Genomic DNA, 17,962 nt, shown 5'->3' with positions numbered 1-17,962 from the left:
AAAGGGAGGACATGGCAGTTATAAATTAGTATAAGTAATGAAAATTATTTCCATGGGCATTAATGAAAATTATTTCCATGGACATTAATTTTTTGTAGAGCAAAAATTTACTGAGTAGTATCTCACTTTTATTTTCCAGCAATCCAAAAGTGAAACTCTTAAGTTTCCAAGCAGAGGAGCTGACCTTCAGGAACTCACATGATTTCCAGCAACATGTCTCATACAGAATTGAGATAATGAAAGCAATGAAAAAACTTGCCATTACAAGTCTCCTGAAGTTGGCAGGTGTTATCTCTGTGGAGCCATGCTCCCATATGTATGGCATAAGGCTCCCTTCCCTTGTGTTCCAAGAATTTATATCACTAAATAGTTCAGAGAAGTCACAGTCCTGACTTACGTGTGGCAGATGATACTGTGAGGACTTTGGAAACTCACAATGACTGTATCCAGTTGAACAAGCTGCATAACCCTTTGTGTAGCTAACTTTTAATAGCAAAGTAAATAAGTAAACCTAGGATAAATAGTGTAACACAGGTAACAAATTTACCAGGATCTAAAAAGTAGACTCTAGGAAAGGAAGGGTCTGCATGGGCTGAGATTCTTGTTCAGCTGCATTGAAATAGGTCAATTCCTCCAGCCTAAGGTATTCCTGTTGCCTCATCTTGACCTGTCCTTGCTGTCTCTGGGTCAGGTTCTGTGTCCTGAGCTGTGTGTGCCCTTTCTCTCTGGGCACCTATGAAAGCACTATGGAGGAGTTTGTGCAGCTCAGTTAGACTATGGTATGGTTAAAGGAGAGTTTGGAAACTATGAATAGAATCATTATTTCAAATATGGTCCAAAAGTTTGTATTTTCACAACTGTGTCTTTTCAGAGAAGAGAACTGAGCTAATTCGGAATAAAAGCAATTGTGGGATTTTTGGAAGGGAGTAGATGGCACAGGGAAAGCACTGTGTTGCAAGTGGGTAGATCCAGCCCGTGGGTGCCATGTGTTTTGCAATCCTTGTGGTCTGGATAGTGACCAGCTAGATTTTTCAGCCTGAGGCTTCCAGCTCCACCCCACTGAGGAAGGATTTCCTGCTTCTATGGAGCCCAAAAAGTGCTTGAGCACCCTGAAGTCCCTCTGTCACTTATGAACACAAACACAGTTAAAGCACCTTTGCAGCAGAGTCCTTGCAAAGGGAACTGGAGATCACTGCTGTCTGTACCCTGCTTTTCTTCAGGCTGCTGTCTTGATACATTTCTGTACCATGAAATTTCACCAAAACCCATGTTTGAAGGGCAGATTTTCTCCAGATAAACTGTGGGCTGATGAGCTCTGCAGAGGCAGGAACCTGGCCTGTGCAAAAGTGTCAGCATTGACTGCTGGATGCAAAATGGGATCTGAAGTACAGGGGTCTGGAAGACAGAAACTTTGTGTTATGTGGCCTTTCTGGTTTTATGATTAGGATGTTATCATGGTTGAGTTCCTTCTTTCATAATACCCTCCTGTGATGACTCCCAAACATACTCCTTCAGAGATAGTCTGCAGCCAGTCATCCAGATAATGAAGAAGGGCAGGGACAGGGAGGGGGAAGATTGCCCACAGCTAATGTGAAACATGTGCCAGTTTGACAGTAACTAGTCAGTGTGTCCATCTTTTAACATGCAGAATGTGCACCTTCTCAAAGCCACAGATAACCTGGGGCTCCTGAAAGCCATAAGCAGGTGAGAGTCTCTGTCCTGGCTGTGACATAGGGAAAAGACAGAATGGACCAATCCATGGCTCAGGTAATCCATCTATGGATAATCAAATACCATGTCTGACATGATTTGACTGTTCTCCTTGTTAAAGTTTCCATTGCCAGTCTAACATGATGAATTTCCTGACACTTACGTTGATATTTCTCCTTATTCTAATTAGTAATTGGACTTGGAGCACACCTTAAGACCAGCTGAGCTATATAATGTAATATATATACAATGTATATAATGTACTATATAATGTAGTTTTTTACATAAAATAAGTAGAAAGACTGTACAAAACTGCAGAGTGCATGGCAATACAGCTCAGTCATATTTTGAAGATTACTTGACTTCAGTGACAAAGGCTTATCTTCCTCTAGGTAGACACATTCTTCTGCTGTGACATAATCTTACATTTTATCTTTTACTCCTTTATTGTTTCTGCAGAAAATATAGAGAGAAGGATAAAACACCCTCTGGTGACCCCTACACCTCCAGACTCCTTATTGCCTCGTGTCTTTTGTGACAGGTAACTTTCTAATGAATGTTGCTTGAGGAGTTTCACAGTTCTTGTTAAAATGATTTGTTGGCTTTAGGACTTCCATTTGCAAGATGGAATTCCTTACCACTGAGAAGATGCAGACCCTTCAAGTGGCATTTAGCATTACCTTCAGGATGAGCCCCCTGCTTCTTCATCCAGCACTGTTGATGCCAGTGGAAGTTTTACCCTGGATTTCAAACCTTATTGGGCCTGAGGACTGTGGTCCTTTCATCCTTTTGCAGATAGGATGCTTATGACCTTCCATAGGGTCTGCAGACACTGTGATGGAGGGTGAGCTTCGTGCTACACATGGTGGGAGCTTTGCCCTGAAGTGCTGACAGTTTTAAGTTTAGATGTGCAATGAGTGGGAGTAAAGCAAAAGTTTGGAATAGGCACAGTGAAGGTCATGGCAGTGAGACCAGGGTTGCTCTGATTTGGCAGATGAATATCCTGATGCTGCACTGATTAAATACTGAGTCACCAGCTGCAGACTGGAAGGAAGAAGTGAGACATTAGAAGGATGTGGCTATGAGGAGACCTGAAGAGCAAACATTAGGAGGACAAATCATGCCCAGAGGACTAGAATAGCTTGTCCACCAGCTTAATTGTTTTAGGCATTTTAAACACACTGGGTAAATCACTGACAAGAATGCCCAAAAGAACAATGTTGCATCAGTTATCTTCCTGATCATTTGCCTGCATTGAATTTTATTTATTCTAGACAAAATAGGGTTATTTGTGATGTTTCATCTTTAGTCTGAATGTCTTTAATTTGGAAGTCCATTTAATTTGGAAGTTTTCCATGTGATGCCAGTGAGACTGTTCAATTGTAGTCATGACTTATAACCAAACATCTTTCTTGCTCCATGTTCCTGACCGCAGCTTTGGTTATGAAATGTGAAAGAATGTTAAAATCCAGTGTATTTTTCTGTGTGGATTTTGTTTATTTTTATTTTTAACAATTTGATTGGACAATGAAAAGTGTCAGTGATGCCAGTTCCAAATCTTTAGGTACATGTTTGTCTTTCAGCCATTGCTTGGGAGTGATTATTTGCTTTAAAAACTGATAGTTGTGGATTTTTAGTTCCTTTTTCATAATAATCTTTGGGAAAATATGGCCTTACATAAAAGGCTGCTGTATGAAAAGGTAAAAGCACGGCCAGGTTGGGATGACAACATCTTTTTCATGTGTTGCTAGCTTTTTCAGAGAGCAGTAGCAACAAGCTGAGCAAAGGTTAGAGGCAGAATGCTGCTTCTGTTTCCTTTGAATTCCTTTCATCAGTCCAGTGACTACACAAGTCCTGATGACACATTTTTGGGTCACATGTGCTAGAAAGATGGACTATATGGAGATAAATGGCATGGAAACTATTCCAGCTCGAGACCAGTTACATATACAGGTTTCACACGTGCTGTATATGTGTATATTCCTCACATGGACTTTATTAATAGCACTAGACTGAGACAGGGAGAGCCAGTTACATTGCTCCATATGTAAGTAAAGCAACAGAAACACAATCCTTCTTGTTCTTTATTATTTTAAAACTGCAAATGGCTTATTAGAATCATAGAATGGCTTGGATTGGAGGGGACCTTAAAGCTTATCCAGTTCCTGCCCCTGCCATGGTCAGAGACAGCTTCCACTATCCCAGGTTCTCCAAACCCCATCCAACCTGGCCTTGAGCACTTCCAGGAATGGGCTATCCACAGCTTCTCTGGGTAATCACTACCAGCCTCAGAGTAAAGAATTTATCCCTAATATTACCCTATAAGGTAGCTTAGAGCAGCACAGGCCCATTAGGAAATGCAGAGCAGCACAAGTCAGAGCACACATTACCCAAGCCCAGCTGGGGGGCTGCAGGACAGGAGCAAAGGCACGAGGGTGCAGGATCCACAGCTGGAGAAAGAATAGGAGGCCTAGATAAATATTAAAAGAGCCAGACTCACACATGACCAAACTGAATGCTTGTTTTGTTTTTGGTCCAGTGGAAACTTTGCAATAGAAGAGTTAGATAGTTTTCTTCCTTGGCTCTGCCATCAAAAGGGTGCTGCTGCCATTCCCTGCCAACTTTCTCACATTCAGTGGGATCTAGATTTCTCTCTGCAGGATATTGCTCTGGTTAGGAGATCAGAGGAAAAATGCTGGAACTGTAGGTTCTCTTTATTTGGATGTTTCCAGGTTCGTTAGTCACTTCCACTGCAATTCTTTCAGCTAGTGGTAGTAGCAAGCTGTTTCCCTGGTACATGTATTAAATAGAGTTGGAGACACAAACTGGAATGATTGAAGTTTGCATATCCAGTTCTCTGGGTTCCCACTAACAGGAAAAACTGAGAAATGTGTCTAGAGAAACTTGATCCAAGTATTCATGTCCTTCAGACACTGAATAAAACCACCTGGATAGAAAGAGCTTCCACTAGTGACCCTCCTGTGTTAATCACAACCAATTAATTTAATATTCAGCAACATGGAGAAGTATGGAAAGGTTAACACAGTTTGACATCTGTGATGATTATGAACTAAACTCCAAATTCTAAAATAATCATAGCCTGGGCTATGCTTTAAATTCCTATTTATAGCTATAAAAAGAGATACTCTGGCATGCTTCAAAGACGTGGTGAGTCCAGATGAAAACACAGACATCAGGTTCTGACTACTGAGTAACTTAGGGTAAATTAAAAATGAGAGCTATTTTACAATACAGGAGGGTGAACTTTGCTAATGAAATTATTGCACAAACTATGTAATAATTCACGCATTTTCATTTTACAAACAAGTAGAAATTCTTCAAAGGTGCAGGCAAGGAGCTTCAAACCATCCTAAGAAGAGTGGTTTCCCATTCAACATCTTTTATATGAATGGGACTTCCAGATAATGTGTCCCTAAATGCCAGCAAAGAAAGGAATACCAGCAAACTGGTAGAGCTGATAACTAGGAATCTGGATCAGGATTTCTCTCCCCAACTCCGTATCTAACATACATTTTGACCCTGGTAACTTTCTGATTTTCAAGCCTCAGTTTAGCCATGTATTTAACCAGATAAAGCAAAATGTAGCCTGTGAAGATAGTGTAAAAGTTAGAGGGTTTGGAGGGGAGAGATGCTGAGTGTAGTATTACTTGAGCTGTATTTTTACAGTTCACTCTCAGAAGAAAATATGTATCATGTGTAAAATTCAAAACATTCCTCCATGATTTTAGGTTCAAATGATGGACATAAATGAGCAAAACTGTATTTAAGTGCTAAGCAGGATACAGCAATAGGAGTATTTCATTTCTATTTGCACTGCAAGCAAAGAATTCATCATAAATGTGCTAGGCCTGCATGGTTTTCTATCACATTTATGGGGATGATTTACCTCCTGTAATCAAAGTTAGCCACATTAGTGGCTAAGAGTATTTACTAAGCTATAGGGAAGAAATCAGTTTTAAGTTCTACTGGTTTCTTTTCATCTGTGTCTCAATTAAACACTCTACATTAAATTCCTGACATTTCTATGCTGCTACTTGTAATGGGTCAGAAATGTCAGGGTATCCTTGAAGTGGAGCACTCTTCTCCAAGGCACTCTGCATAGCTTAATTAGCACATTTATTTCTTTCCCTGTGCCTTCTCTAAGGGCTTTCATTACGTCAGATGCTTCCAGTTATTAGAAATCAGAGCCAGAAGTCAACTGATGAGCTACTGATCATCAAGCTAAATGTAATTTAATGCAACAGTTATCTAAGCAGTTCACAAAGCCCCTCTAGGGTCTGTATGTGTGAGATGCTCCAGGATGTACATCCCTACAGACTCTGTGCAGTGCAGCACAAGACATGTGCATCAAAGGACCTGATCCTTTAATGGCCCAAAGTCATCACTATGGCATTTTCTTTTATTCTGCTGTATCAAGAAATCAAGCAAACAAGCTTTAAAATTGTCAAAAATTAGATGTTTGTTTTGTTGGTGTGTAACTGGGGTTTTCTCTCAACAGGCAGTGAGGGACCTTCCCAATATCTTCAAATAGCTTTGTTGTCTGGAAGCCCCAGCCATGGCTGTGTAATTGCCAAGCTGAGCAGTGAGGGAAACAGTCCTCATTTTCAGTCCTGGAGGCAGATCCTGTCTCAGAGTCTCTGGCTGAATGTTTTTCATCCAAGCTAACTGACTAAGCAGAACTAGTTCTGACTCTGGTTAATGGTATGTCATTAATATGCAAGTCCTCTAAAATGTTTGCCTACGAATTGTGAGACTTTGACCCCAAGATATCAGAAATGATTCCAATTAGACTAAACACACATAATTCACATAGTTCAGTATATGGTGAGGTGTCTTACCAACCCCTTTCTGATCATAGCTATCCTATGAATGACAGCATGTGCATGTCATACTGGGATTTCCAGTTGGCCTCTGTTCAGTACCAATCTGATAACGGGATGAAAAGTGGACTTGAGAAATGCAGTTCAAAGGACTTGCACTATTGAACCTGTGTACCAAGCCTGGATATATGGGTCGTAGTAATGACTTGTGACGATATCATAAACTGGAGACAGCCTGTGCAGGACCCACAGGTGGGACAGTGAGAAGGAGGAGTCAGGCAGGAACCACTTAGGGAGTGGAAGACAGTTAAAGGATGCTATAGAAAACAAAAGTCATGGCAATACTGTTATGACAGTTTCTTCCTTTGCTTCCCTGTGAAGGTCTTGCTAAGTTAAAGTTCTCATTTTGGTTATCTCTGCTCTTGAAAAGACTGTGGTTACATTTCTAAAGGCCTGATGCCAAAATTGCTCCAGAATTCTTAAATGTAAAAGGAGTAAGGAATCACATAAGTAAAAAAATCTATCCAGATTGCTAGATCTTATTATATTAGGAAGTATGAGAATGCTGATACAATGTAAGGTACCATAAAATTGGTCCTGGTTTATTTCCATATTTCATGCAGATAGTGAAATACAGAAACTCTCTGAAGAACAGTCTTTTATGTCTGATGTGGTGTCTGTGGGTATATTTTACTCTGCACGTTAACAGTGTAGTAAAACATTACTGCTGGTTGACATCTTATTAAAAAAAACCTACCTTCTTAAAAAAACTTTTCATTCCCCGTCTGGGATGCTGTAGACTAACCCTTTTTGTTAAGGCAAACTTGCTAGCCACAGGTATTAGTTCAGATTCAATGACACTTGACCACCTCTCTGTCTGTATTGTCTGCTCACAGTAGTTTTCCTTTTATCAGATCCCACTGTACATGCTGCAGGACCCTCGAAGGTACTGTGGTTTTAAATGCTCAGCTTTTTATTGAGAAAATCAGTGCAGATGAATGAACAGTGTGAGTAGAGTGGCAGCCCAAAAGGCTGGAAAGTACTGCAGCATCTTGGGAAGGAGCAGCCAGATCTGGGATGCAGCACAGCGGGTGGTAGAATCTCATTGTTCCTGTAATACTTCTTGAGACTTCAGATATTGTGATTTTTAAGGGTGTTCCTACTTTAGCCAGCAGGGTGATCAAGAAAAAAACAATTATAGGTGATTCACTTTTTTTCTTTTAGGGACAAAATGCTGTGCAGCTCTGAGCACATCTTCCTTAATAATCTAGTTGTTCACATTTCACATATACTTCTCTTGAGCTGCCTATAGCAATATGCAACGCTCCTCAGCTTGTCTGAGTTTGGGGATTTCAAAGCCTTCCTGGCTCTAATGAAGGAGAAGGGCATTGTATGAACTTCCCATACGGTTGAACTCCATGCAGAAAATGCAGGGAACAACTTGTTCCATCACCTTCGTTTAATATGTTGACAAACCAAGGCTTAGACAAGGCAAGTGTTTTGACCTAGTTTACCCAGAGAGCAATAAGGAAGTAAGTTAGAAAATACCAAGGAAATTACCCAGGGAATTCTCCAACACGGCAATAAAGTACAAACGAGTGTTTTTGGTATGAACTGTCTGCAGTGCCCTCCACCTCCGTTGGCTTTGCACAGAGCTGACTTTGTCACTTAGTGCTTTTTGGAACGAACAGTTTTTTAAATGTCCCTTTTGGTGAGTCTAAGCAGAGGAAAGGTAATTGGTCATGTGCTGTGACTGCTTCAGATGGGCTCTGGATGCTGTCTCAGGCAGCACATGACCTGACATGCTGAATGGGTGAAGGGTGGGTGCGGCTCTGCCAGGGGTGCCTGGGCTTGTTGGGAGGATTGTTGCCGTTCCTAACCATTTCTCTCTGTGGTCTTTCTGAAACAACATGGGTATTAGCAATGGTCGTGTGATGTAATTCACTTAGAGGGGAAAACTCCCTCATAAAGTTTGTAATGCTATTCTCTTTGAGACAAGACTAAGCGGGGAGATGGGCTGGCGAGCTGAAAATTCAGTGGGACACTGTCATCCATCCTGCAATCAAAGGTTCAAACAAATCTTCCACTGGAAGGTCCTGAGTCTGATCTAAGTGCAAAAGCACGGACACTGTAGCAGCCTGCAGTGCCCTGGGCTGGCTGTGCACATGCTACAGGGTTGGCATGGCAACACCAGCTTCCAGTGGGTGTAGGAGCATCCCTGAATCACAGCTCTACCTGCCATCCTGTTGCACCTCCCAAGTGCTGAAGGGGAGTGTCATGTGAGCCAGCAAAAGGCTTTCTCTCCCAAAAATAACTACTGAGAATAGGGAGTACTTATCTGACAGGGCATGCTATTGAAAAACGGATCTTGGTTCGTATAAGCAGGAAAAAGACATTGAGGCTTATTTGTATTTCTGCCCCTGAGCACAAAGGGGTTGGAAAGCAGGCGGATCCCACCGATTGTGTGCTCCTCCTGTTTGGAGATGTAATCGGCGTCCACATACTGTGCCACAGCCTTTCCTCATCTCTAGGGGTTGGGTTGGGGCTGGGAATGATGTGTGGGGATAGACCCCCTCCAGTGTAGAGGTGAAGACTCCAGCATCATGGTGGGGGAGGGCTGGTCCCTGATGCAGAGTCTCTCCCCATCGTCTGACAAGTGGCACACACTGCTGGGAGCTGCGTTTGCAAGGCATGGAAGAAAACACAGGGTAACCCTGTTCACTGAATCCCAACTTACCAGCTGGAGAAAAAACGTCTGTGTCAACAGCACAAATGAAACTGAGATTTCATTCTGCTACTGATAAGTTTATCAGCAAATCCAACGTGCATTTTGGACCCCGAGGAAAATACAAAGAAAATATGTTAAAGAAAGAGATGAGGAGGGTCCTCAGCTTACCTCCAGCTTACCACACCCTGGGGATCAGGGTGCTCTGGTCCTTGCTCTGGCACATGTCAATCATTGCTCAGCAACGTGACTCCAAGGCTGGGGCTTTGTCATTTGTAACCACAAGGTCCAGTCTTTCCTGGGCTTCAGCTGTTTTAAGTGCTATTGAGATAAATGATCCAGGCCTATGCAGAGGCTCTAGGGAAGATGGGAGCATAGCAGGGGCAGGCAGGGAACACAGCTGATGCTGGGGAGTACCATGGAAGGCCCTGCTGGACCTTGGATGAGAGGTGTAGCCATGGCCTCTCCAGCTGGTATTGTCTGTGAATAGACCATTGTCCTCTGCAAGGAAGCAAAGAGAAAACCGTCTCTTCTGCTTCCTTGACTGTGGCTCTGAGCCAGTATTGCCTCACCAAGGGCTCGGCACCAGCTCGGAGGTCTCACAGCTCCAAAATGCCTCGCCCACGTTGCCTCAAATGCTTGCTCTGGTGTCCTGTTACACATAGATCATTTTGGCTGACTGGATTTTGTTCCTTGCAAGTGAGTGGCTGGAAGGAGATGTGTTTCACAGAGCTTATAATAGAACTCTTGCTTTGACCTCCACGACTGGGAGATTAACGCCATTCCAGAATGATATGGTGCGTGGTTTTTAAGGGTCCAAAGGCAATTCCTGTTTACAGAGCTGGTCTGGAAGAGCCTCATAATATTCAGGCTGGAGCAGTGGCAGTGCAATTCCTTCCCTATCACTATTCTTTCAGGTGGACTTATGCCCTGCTGAGGGAGAACTTGAAACATCCCGTGGATGGCTGAGCCAGGCTGTTGAGGCTGTGCAAAATCCCACTGTCTGTCTCTGAGACAAGAGAATGAGGACATTCTTGTACCTATTCCTTCTCTTCAAAGGAAATAGCTTCAGAGCTTCCTTGGGGTGATTATTTCTGGGTTTGGATTTTCAAAATTTCTTTTAGGAACTATTTTGATGAGATCCAGAGAAATGTTACCAATACTTATGGAAAATTTGTCATTGACAGTAAAAATCCATTTGCAATAGCCCTGGACTTCCTTCAGTTATTCAATTCTGCAGATACAGTCTTAAATGCTTTGAGCTATTGTGGTCCAACCTGCTAATCCTAATTATGGGCTCATGCCCAGCATCTTTACCTCTAATGGGCACTGAGTGCTGGGCCTGTACTGCTCCCACCATGCCCACTTTTCCAATAAGTACAACAGGCTGAACGCTCTGAACAGGAAAAGTCTCCATCTGCTAACAGCATCAACCCTTGTGTTTTCAGTTACATTTCCAGAAACCAGAGCACACAAGATCTCCTTTCTGGTTAAATGTATTCTCTTGTTCATGAGGAGCTTGATGGAACCATCTGAGGCATTGTGAGCCCGTGGGGGGTCAGAAATGGCAGGAGCCTGGAGTCCACTGTCTAATGTATTACCTGGCACAGTCTTAAAGAGAAAAATGGTTATGTGTCTTTAGTGAAAGGAGTTATGCACTGACTCATTGTCATGGCCCAAAATTTAAGGTTCCTTTTGGGGAAAGTAGTCTTTAATAAGCTCTCATGTTTACTTATAAGATGCAGACTTACACCATGACCCTCTAGGTCCTTTAGGTGGGACATTTTTAGCTTGTTATTAACTATGACCTTATGGAAGGAGAGTCATGTTCATACACTGGCAGGGAACAGCTAAGACTAGAGCTAGAGGCAGAGATTTTAGTTGGTTTTGGAGACTTAAATTCAGATTTTAGGTGCCAGCAGCACCGAAATAAGAAAATATATGAATGTGAAAATCCATCATTTAGGATTTAAACAATATGGAGCTCTTCTGAAGGAAAGGGCAAGGCACACTGAGCACATGCAAAGATGTATTTACTCCAGATGCATCATGCTGTGAGGTGATGACATGCCTTCCTTCCCCTCTCTACTTCTCATTTTCTCTCTGTATCAAGGATCCCTGACCTTGGAAACTATTTACTTCTCCTCTGCAAACCATGACTCTTATTTCTTCTCCCTCGTGGTCTCTTTTTTTGCACAGAGCTTTTGATATGTTTCAGCCAGTTGACTTCAGCCTTTCTGACCAATGCACACAAGCAGTGACAGTGCAAATCCCTGCTGCCTTTCCTGGCACCAGCCATATCCCAGTACAGCTGGTGTGTGCTGTGCTGGGATTTTCCGAGTGCTCCTGCGGCAGAGCAGGTTACAGACCGATTGAGACATGTTTGGTGGCTCAGCCATGTTTGCCACAAGGGGGGGTGAAGAACAGAAATTGTCTGTGGAAATTTACTGACTGAAGACCACATGACTTCTTGCTAAATCTGAAAATTCCCAGTGTAATTTTTCTAAACCACCTGTGCAGCTCTTCATTATTTACCTGAATATTGAGGGGTCAGATGTTTTATTTTTTTTATCAGTGACACCAGTCCATCATTTGCCATAAGGGTGAAAGTTAAGGAATTAATTAATCAAGGCACTAGTTTCTAATGCAAAGACTTCCACAGAGGTGTTAAATTTCAAATATATATGGGGTTTTTTTTTTTCAACAAACCAGCATGTAGTGTGCCATCTCTTGTGAAATATGTGCCCATTAGGAGTATGAGTAGGAGCAAGTAAGGTTGTGAGGAATCTTTCTACAGCTTCTGTTTTCAAACAGCGGTTTGCAAAGAAGCCGTTTTCTTTTCTTTTTTATTTGAAAGGTTAACATGTACGAAGCTCTTTAAATCATCTGAGGTGAATCAGGGTTATGACTAAGAGATAAGGAGGGATTTGTCTGTCTGACCAACTTCCCTTCTGCCTATAGAGAAGGTTAGTATGTTCAGAAGTGGCAAAATACCACTGAGTGCAAAATGCAGGGCGTATTGAAAACTGGAGTTTAAACAGTTCATGGGCTGAGCAAAGTCCCTTGCAATGCAATGCGAGGCCCAGCTCTGTGTCCTGCAGAAGAAAAGCCTTCAGTGATGTCTACAAGTACAGTGCTTAGTCCCCATCCCACAAAGGATCTGTGTAATGCCTATCATATAGCTGACAGTAATTTTACTGTTAGGACAATTAAAGTTCCTTATCATTTTTATACTGGATCATATCACCTAGCCACCAGAATTAATGCTGCTTGTTTAAAAAAATGAGTGAGGGAGAGGGGAATAAGACAGGAGAAACCAGAAAAAAAAAGCCTTGAGTCTTTGTTGCACCTCCAGGCAGGGCACAAAGTCAATCTGCAGTAATGTAATTTCTAAGCAAGTCATAGCTAGGAGTAAAAACTGCAATGGTGATCAGAGATGACCGGTGCAGTCAACTCAAGCACAGCTAAAGGCAACAGCTTCAGAGCCTGCAAAGCTCATACAGGGCACAGTGCAAGGCCCTGATAAGTGCCTGCAATGCAGTACAGACTGGGTTTGCTTTAATATTTTATAGATAATTCTCTGTAAAGCCAATGGACTGGTTCAGGTGCAGCTGAAGTCATGTGAATAGAGATCTGTCTACTTTGGGTTTTAGCACTGGGGATGAAGGGAGACAGTAAGAAGCTGTATATGTTCCATATGGTGTTCTCTATAGTGGGTCCAGTTTCTAAGCTGACACTCTACTGTGTTGAAATCCTAATTCTAATACAATAAACTTGCAGTAATTCAGAGCAGGAGTAAGATATTTTCAGGTGGCTAACAATGATGATCTGTTCTTTGCAGCCAAAATCTTGATTTGGTACAGTTAGTGTACAACAAATTGTCTTGAGATTTAACATACTGTAAATTCTCTGCCTCTGTCCAGGAGAGGGTAAAGGAGATAACAGATAATCCCAAAGACCCCAAGAAAAATCATAAAACACTTGAGATCAGAAATTTAAACCCACAGAGAAAAGCAGATGCATTACAGGCAGCAGGACTGCACATCACACAAAACGAATTCAGTTCATCACACTAAATTGTTCATGCCCAGACCATATATGTTCAGTTTTTGACAAAGTAATCTATTTACAAAGCTCCATAATGCAGCAGAGTCAGCTAAGAACGAGTTATAAACAAAGAAGCTATTCAGCTGTCAAAGTAATTTTTAGATATATTAAAGCAGAATTGGATGGAACGAGCTCTGCCGAGCCTTCTGCTGTTGCAGGGAGCGGTGGCCGTGCATGTGTGTGCCTCGTGTGCCGAGGGGACCACGCGTGTGGGCAGGGCCAGGCGCCCACGCTCACCCCTGTGCACCCATCACCCATTGCCCCTCATCCGTCACCCATCGCCCCTCACCTGTCACCCATTGCCCATCGCCCACCACCCCTCACCTGTCACCCATCGCCCCTCGCCTTCCCCAGCTCGTGGCAGAAACTGCAAAGCGTTTATTTCAACCCTGCTTTCGGTCTGCAAGTGGGGACAGCACCGAGTTCTGTCCATTCCCAGGATGTGTTTTGTTCCCATAGAAACCGGTGTACTTTGGAGGGGGAAAGGCAGAAGGAGACTAAGGAAAGGAGAAAAACGAGGCAGAGCAGAAGTGTGCGGTGTGAATAGAGGGTTCAGGCTGTGGGGCTCTTCGCAAAGTGGCTAAAGCCTGAAGGCAGTGAGCTGCCTTATTTATTTGTGGCTATGTCATTCAAGAGTAATTCAAATCCTTTCTAATGTATGTCAGTTAAATGAACACAGCATCCTATTTCTTCGTGTGCACTATCCCCCACCAGACAGGCTGTGTCAGTACTGCAGGGGCCAGGTTTCCAGGGTGCTTTCTGCTGACACTTTGATGTTTGCAGTGTCTCTGGTGTCATTAGCAGGTACTTCCTATCTTCATTCCCAAACTTGGGAAGGAGGCAGGGCCTGGGAACCTACTGATTTCAACTAAGGTTCAATGAAATACCTGTCAAATCTCCCATAAAAAAAAGCTGTGCATGATCTGAACCTCCCAAGGGGTAGGCAGGGCAGGGAGAGGCATGCTGGAGCTATTCTGTGATTTTTATTTTTTTTTTTGTGCCTTAAACCAGCCAACTTGCCATTGAATCATTTAATAACTAATTAAAAGTCCTGGATAAAACACGCTGTCTACAGCTTTCTGGCAAACATCCCAATGACTTTAGTAGAGCCAAGATTTTACCCTTTCCTTGACTGCAGAGCTTGTTTGTTGTATTTCTTTTTCTCTTGCTGCTTTATGTGGTTTCTCTTAGATGTGGGGTTTTTTTTCCCTTTTGTCAAATATTCAAACTTCAGCTCCAGAACACAGACTCAACACGATGGACCCCAAGAGTTAGTTCATGACCTGGTAGCTCTGTTTTGCCCACTTCCTTTTCTGCTGTGATCTAAGAGATCACAAGGGGTAGAGGAGAGGGCAGTAAAATTTTCAGCAGCTAAAGACTGCCTCAAACATTTGTGTGCAGGCATCAACTTGACTTGCAAGTCCTTGTTGCCAGAGCTATGTGGTGCTTACAGAGGTGCCTCAGCTGGTATCTGACCAGCTGGAAAAAAAGGATGGACCACTACAGCCTAGAGCATCAGCTTTTTCACCACCCAGGGCTGAATGCCAGGAGGAGAAACAGAATCCTATACACGTGTATCCTATATGTGTGAATGCTGTGGTAACAGCATCATGTTCCCATTATGTCTGTACATGTTCTTTGGTACATGTTTCTCTGTCTTCCACTTCTGTGTTTACCACTTGTATTCTCTGTAGTTTTGCTCTCAAGGTCTTTCTTGGAAGAGTCTATTTTTGCCTGGAGCTGAACAACCCCAAGATGCACCTCTGCTGCCTGCTTGCTTGAAGGTAGGGAAGTGCCAACAAACCCTGCTTCCCAGGGGCTTATTGGCAGAGCATGCTCAAGTTTCTGCTAAGTTCTTCATGAGAAGTTGCTCTTGGTCACACGTGGCCCATGTAAAAGGGATCTGAGCCAACAAAAATTGCCAGAATTTATTGCATTCTTCAAAGTTTAGGGCACCAGAGAATGAAATGACAGCAAATACCCTAAGCCCTCACCAATACATCCAGTGGGAAAACCCACAGAGCTGCCTGTGATGTTGGTATGATTCAAGCCCATGCTGTTTAATTTTTTTCGTGTACCTAAAGCCATGGCACCTAACAGTATTGATAGCTGAAAGTCTAATTTGTTGGTTTATTGACAACTTAGAGTAAAAAGACATTTGTGAAGGGAGACAAGATTTTGTTGAACAGCTCTAATCTTGGTAGTTTTCCTAAGCTTTAAACTTTGAATTTTACAAGTCATATGTTAAACACTGTTTCAGTCTTTTGTATCCAGACAGAAAGAAACAGATTGTAAAAAATGTGCTTTGTGGGTGATGTAGAATTCTTCTCTTCTGGGGAATCCATCAGGGAGGATGTTTGCTATATATTTATGAGATCCCTTGCAGATCTTTAGATGCTCTCAGATGTTCATTCTCTTGACCTTTTTATTGCTAACATTTATTCTTCTTTTAATGGTAAGCTCTCGGAACAATGCAGAGGGTTCAATTCAAACTCCAAGCAAATCTTACATCACTCTTGGCTTTCAACAGGGCTCCACACAGAACTCAGCAAGATTTCATTGAGACTTTTCTATAGTGTTGGTTATAGTCCTCTAGGGGGATACAGGGAAAATTACTTTGGGCTTTAATGTTCAGTATTCATTAGTCTGTGATTTGTTTGTTCCAGAGGCTGTTTATTATCTTTGATACTGTGTCATTCTGTAAAGCACTGAGTACCAGAGAGTGCCAGAGCATCTCTCGTGCTGCTGCTGATTCATGGCATGAACTTCTGCAGAGTGATGAAGTACCTTGATCATGTCAAGACAGCTCATTTGTAGATAGTAGCTAATAGCTAAATACTAGATGTTATGTGACAAGCTTGAAGGCCAGAAGATAATGTTCAGGGGTGATGTCTTTGTGATGTACTCAAAAACATAATCTGCTGGAAGCCAATGTAACTTTACGTATGAGTGTGGAGAATATGCATGACTGTAAATTCAGGAACAGGCTGTTATTCAAGTACAAAGTTAAATAAGGTTAAAAAAACTTTTTTTAATAAAAGCCTCTGAAGTCCAAGTGTACTGTTTATCATCTTTTTGTACCAAAACAAAATGTGTACTTTGTGATGTGCTGTGATGTACTTTGACTTGGAATTTTCCAGACTCATCAGTGTGGTGTTGGTTTTCATCCTTTCTCATCTTGCTGTTTTCTGACTTCCCTTTCCAGTCTTTGAAATTTTTATCCTGAATTTCTTATTTTGATTTTAATTAAATTAAAAAAAAAAGAGTGGTTTGTCCTCAGAGTCTACTGCCACACTAGAGAATTTAATATTCTCAGGTGAGAGTCAGCAAGAGATTATGATAGTTAGTCTTATTTCCTTAGAAATGTTGTAGCTGAAGTATTTGTTAATATTGCTGGTTTGTTCCTGGAACTACTGAATGCCACAATTCTGAGATAGCAAGTTCTGGAAATATTTCCTAGAAGAAACATAAGAGGAAAAAGAAGAACAGGAGGACACCAGCAATGTTATCATATAACTGAGCATGCAACTTTCAGCAAAAGAATTTCCTTGTCAAGTATAGTGTTTTTTCTTTTGTCAAATTGCATGCATAGAAACTGAAGTTTTCAGTCCCTCCAGTGTTGCAAATTCTGAGGTTTTTGTTTTATTGATGTGGTTATTTTTTTGACATCACTCAGGGGTGATGAGTCGGTGTTTCTGTGGTGTGATTGGTCAGCTCGGTCATGCTTAATGACTTAAGCCTTGTAAACTGCATTCGACTCAGACAAATATTATTTATTTGGTTGCTGGAAGGAGAGGCTGCCACATTATCAGGGAAATTTAATTCTAATCAAAGGTTTTGACATGGTAGGAATCAACAAAACTCCAATGGCGCATGAGTCTTCTGATATGACAGCCATAAACAAATCTTGGTCACATGCTATTCCCAAAAGTGACTAAAATTGGATGCAAAGGAAGTTCCATCTGATAATAATCTAACACATTCCCAATATTTTCTCACTATTTCTCTACCACTTGTCAATTCTCCCTTCTTTTCTTTTATTCCGTTCTACTTTTTCTTCTGTTTGTATTTTGATGATTCCTGGTTTGATCCCAGAATTCATCTTTGAATTTATAGTAGATGTTTTTGAACACTGATGAATCTAAATATACAAATGTAGATATATAAAGTGATTTCTTTGACAAAGCAAGAGAGCAGAAAGCAAGAGAGCAGATCTGGTTAGAGACACTGCAAGCACATGTGTGACCAGTTAATTGGTGTAGTTGCACCAAGCAACCTGATATATAACACATGCTGTGAAATATTACTTGAGGCCTGACCTTAATTCTTACTGGGTAATAGTTTCTTGTATCACAATGGTGAGATATTCCTCTTTTGTTAAGAGAATTTAGGGTATATACATTGATTGGTTTTGTTATGGTTTTCCATAAGATCTTTATCACTGAGTAGGTTCATCTTCAAAAACCTGGTGCCCTCTCCCATGACTTTGTCTCTGGAATATCTGACTTCTGGATTAAAAGCAGGTCACAGTACAGATTGTTCTGTGTGAACACTGTAAATCAGCTGTTGGGAAAAGTTC

At 41.9% G+C, this 17,962-nt stretch overlaps 1 long non-coding RNA gene across 2 annotated transcripts; it reads left to right on the top strand.

The window, feature by feature from the left end:
- The first annotated feature begins 1,505 nt into the window (after nucleotides 1-1,505).
- Nucleotides 1,506-16,438, top strand: LOC106850692 (uncharacterized). 2 transcript variants are annotated; one of them, XR_015806046.1, is made up of 4 exons: nucleotides 1,506-1,767; nucleotides 2,170-2,251; nucleotides 15,078-15,167; nucleotides 15,844-16,438. It is a non-coding gene; the product is annotated as an uncharacterized LOC106850692 (long non-coding RNA). The 2 variants fall into 2 exon arrangements; XR_001402779.2 differs by having other exon boundaries at nucleotides 1,521-1,767; nucleotides 15,078-16,438.
- Nucleotides 16,439-17,962: the final 1,524 nt, after the last annotated feature.

Source organism: Sturnus vulgaris, chromosome 11, assembly GCF_052056855.1.
Source record: "Sturnus vulgaris isolate bStuVul1 chromosome 11, bStuVul1.hap1, whole genome shotgun sequence".
NCBI classification, from domain to species: domain Eukaryota; kingdom Metazoa; phylum Chordata; class Aves; order Passeriformes; family Sturnidae; genus Sturnus; species Sturnus vulgaris.
This window is presented reverse-complemented; position numbering and strand designations above follow the sequence as displayed.